This window comes from Hordeum vulgare, chromosome 1H (genome assembly GCF_904849725.1).
Source record: "Hordeum vulgare subsp. vulgare chromosome 1H, MorexV3_pseudomolecules_assembly, whole genome shotgun sequence".
NCBI lineage: Eukaryota > Viridiplantae > Streptophyta > Magnoliopsida > Poales > Poaceae > Hordeum > Hordeum vulgare.
The window spans coordinates 143,247,890-143,252,131 of NC_058518.1; positions in this window are offsets into that span (position 1 = coordinate 143,247,890).

A 4,242-nucleotide genomic window follows, 5' to 3' on the forward strand; every position below is an offset into this window, starting at 1 on the left:
CCACACAACTACTTGTTACCGATAATTTCAGTGCTTGCAGAATTTACCTTGCTGAAAACCACTTGTCAGATCCTTCTGCTCCTCGTTGGGTTCGACACTCTTGGCCAGGGGGGAGGCCGCGCCTACCAGGCTTGTGGCCTCCTGTTGGCGCCCCTCTGGTACTTCTTCGACCCAGTATTTTTTATAAATCCCAAAAAACAACCTCGTTGATTTTCCCGGCTTTTGGAGTTGCGCATAATAGGTATCTCAAACTTGCTCCTTTTTCAGGCCAGAATTCCAGCTGCCGGCATTCTTGCTCTTCATGTAAACCTTGCAAAATAAGAGATAAAAGGCATAAGTATTGTACCTTGAAGTGTAATAACAGCCCAAAAAGCAATAAATATCAACATGAAAGCATGATGCAAAATGGACGTATCAAGTATCTCCTGGATGTTCTTCTCCATGCCTTGGACAGAGCAAACTAGAAATTCCATTTGCCTAGCTTGAGTTCGGAGTTGTGGAACTGGTGGTGGCCTATTTCTAGCAGTCTCAACTTCTTCTGCATCTGCTGCCATTCTTGTTGGAGCTGAGTTGGGATCATTGTCGTCGATTAACACTTCATTGTCTTCAAATTCTGGCTGACGAGGTAGATGGGGATGATCAAGTAGATATGCATGCTTGCCTAGATTGGCATTTATAAGCATATGAATGTAAGGAGCATATCCACATGATCTCTTTTGATCAGCAGTAGTCCTCCGGATAGTCTCTACTATCAAATCCATCACTCTGAATCTGGTACGAGTATCTAGCAGGTGAAACAGGTTGATGGAATGTCCTCTAATCATCTTTTCGTCTCCTGATTTAGGTCTCGGGGTGTATCTCAGAATAGTGTTTGTAGTAGGAATGCCTGCTTGCAGAAAGTACACTGAAACCATCTTGTGACTAGGCAATTACTTGTGTGGAATTGTCTTGCACATATTGGCCATTGAGTTGTGACTCTGCTTTGCTTCTGCATACACATCTACATATCGTTCTTCCTTCTTGGGGGCACCAACGATAGCAGCCCATTCATCAATTGTGGCTTCATACTTGTGACCACCAGTCATCCAGACTAAAGAATCATCATAGAAATGAACGGCTGCATAGAATTGCATGATCAACTCGTCATTGCATGGGTCACCACTTTGCCAACAAACTTTTCAATGTCCACTAACCTAAATTTCTCTTGGCCATGGGGAAAGAAATTCTCATTTTCCTTGATATATGCCTAGTCGACATACCTCATATCACTGACAGCAGGACTCTTGTCAAACAAGACGGTCTCATAAAATTCGTGTTGTTCCTTGGTGTGAAACCTTGGATCAAAATAAGTTCTTCTCCTGACAGCATATGGATCATTAGCTCTCCACTTTCTTAGTCCGACATCCTTCCTTGGATGAGCAGCATTGTGAATTGGCTGGGTTGGTTTGAGCTTCCTGAGAATTGGTACATTCTCATCTTCCTCATCCTCTGTAGCATTGGCACTGGATGCACGACCTTTGCTCTTGGTAGCTGGAGGTATGTCCTTGGTAATCCTTCAAGGACCTATAACCTTCTTTGCTTTGGCAGGAGGCTTAGGAACAGATTTCATAGCACCAGCCATTAGTTTCTTCTTCTTTGGAGGAGCTGGGATCTCCTTAGGAGCTTCTTCTTCAGCATCTTCTGGGTCTTCGTACATTGAAGTCTTTCTGCAACAAGATGAATAGTTCTCTTCCTGGGCCTCTTCACACCAGCCTTCTTGGTAGGTACTGTTGGAATTATGCCCTAGAGGCAATAATAAATATGGTTATTATTATAATTCCTGTATCAAGATAATAGTTTATTATCCATGCTATAATTGTATTGAATGAAGACTCATTTACATGTGTGGATACATAGACAAAACACCGTCCCTAGCATGCCTCTAGTTGGCTAGCCAGTTGGTCAATGATAGTCAGTGTCTTCTAATTATGAACAAGGTGTTGTTGCTTGATCACTGGATCACGTCATTGGGAGAATCACGTGATGGACTAGACCCAAACTAATAGACGTAGCATGTTGATCGTGTCATTTTGTTGCTACTGTTTTCTGCGTGTCAGGTATTTATTCCTATGACCATGAGATCATATAACTCACTGACACCGGAGGAATGCTTTGTGTGTATCAAATGTCGCAACGTAACTGGGTGACTATAAAGATGCTCTACAGGTATCTCCGAAGGTGTTAGTTGAGTTAGTATGGATCAAGACTGGGATTTGTCACTCCGTGTTACGGAGAGGTATCTCGGGGCCCACTCGGTAATACAACATCACACACTAGCCTTGCAAGCAATGTAACTTAGTGTAAGTTGCGGGATCTTGTATTATGGAACGAGTAAAGAGACTTGCCGGTAAACGAGATTGAAATAGGTATGCGGATACTGACGATCGAATCTCGGGCAAGTAACATACCGAAGGACAAAGGGAATGACATACGGGATTATACGAATCATTGGCACTGAGGTTCAAACGATAAGATCTTCATAGAATATGTAGGATCCAATATGGGCATCCAGGTCCCGCTATTGGATATTGACCGAGGAGTCTCTCGGGTCATGTCTACATAGTTCTCGAACCCACAGGGTCTGCATACTTAAGGTTCGACGTTGTTTTATGCGTATTTGAGTTATATGGTTGGTTACCGAATGTTGTTCGGAGTCCCGGATGAGATCACGGACGTCACGAGGATTTCCAGAATGGTCCGGAAATGAAGATTGATATATAGGATGACCTCATTTGATTACCGGAAGGTTTTCGGAGTTACCGGGAATGTACCGGGAATGACGAATGGGTTCCGGGAGTTCACCGGGGGGGGGGGGGGCAACCCACCCCGGGGAAGCCCATAGGCCTTGGGGGAGACACACCAGCCCTTAGTGGGCTGGTGGGACAGCCCACAAGTGCTCTATGCGCCAAGAGAAGAAAAATGAAGAGGAAAAGAAAAAAAAAGGGAGGAGGTGGGAAGGGAGGAGGACTCCCTCCCACCAAACCTAGTCCAACTCAGTTTGGGGGGGGGAGAGTCCTCCCCCTTGGCTCAGCCGACCCCCTTGAGGGTCCTTGGACCCCAAGGCAAGGCCCCCTCCCTCCCACCTATATATACGGAGGTTTTAGGGCTGATTTGAGACGACTTTTCCACGGCAACCCGACCACATACCTCCACGGTTTTTCCTCTAGATCGCGTTTCTGCGGAGCTCGGGCGGAGCCCTGCTGAGACAAGGTCATCACCAACCTCCGGAGCGCCGTCACGCTGCCGGAGAACTCTTCTACCTCTCCATCTCTCTTGCTGGATCAAGAAGGCCGAGATCATCGTCGAGCTGTATGTGTGCTGAACGCGGAGGTGCTGTCCGTTCGGTACTAGATCGTGGGACTGATCGCGGGATTGTTCACGGGGCGGATCGAGCGACGTGAGGACGTTCCACTACATCAACCGCGTTCTCTAATGCTTCTGCTGTACGGTCTACAAGGGTACGTAGATCACTCATCCCCTCTCATAGATGGACATCACCATGATAGGTCTTCGTGCGCGTAGTAAATTTTTTGTTTCGCATGCGACGTTCCCCAACAGTGGCATCATGAGCTAGGTTCATGCGTAGATGTCTTCTCGAGTAGAACACAAAAGTTTCTGTGGGCGGTGATGTACGTTTTGCTGCCCTCCTTAGTCTTTTCTTGATTCCACGGTATTATTGGATTGAAGCGGCTTGGACCGACATTACTCGTACGCTTACGAGAGACTGGTTTCATCGTTACGAGTAACCCCCTTTGCTCAAAGATGACTGGCAAGTGTCGGTTTCTCCAACTTTAGTTGAATCGGATTTGACCGAGGAGGTCCTTGGATGAGGTTAAATAGCAACTCATATATCTCCGTTGTGGTGTTTGCGTAAGTAAGATGCGATCCTACTAGATACCCTTGGTCACCACGTAAAACATGCAACAACAAAATTAGAGGACGTCTAACTTGTTTTTGCAGGGTATGATTGTGATGTGATATGGCCAACGATGTGCTGTGATATATTGGATGTATGAGATGATCATGTTGTAATAGAAATATCGACTTGCACGTCGATGGTACGGCAACCGGCAGGAGCCATAGGGTTGTCTTTATACTAACGTTTGTGCTTGCAGATGCGTTTACTATTTTGCTAGGATGTAGCTTTAGTAGTAATAGCATAAGTAGCACGACAACCCCGATGGAAACACATTGATGAATGAT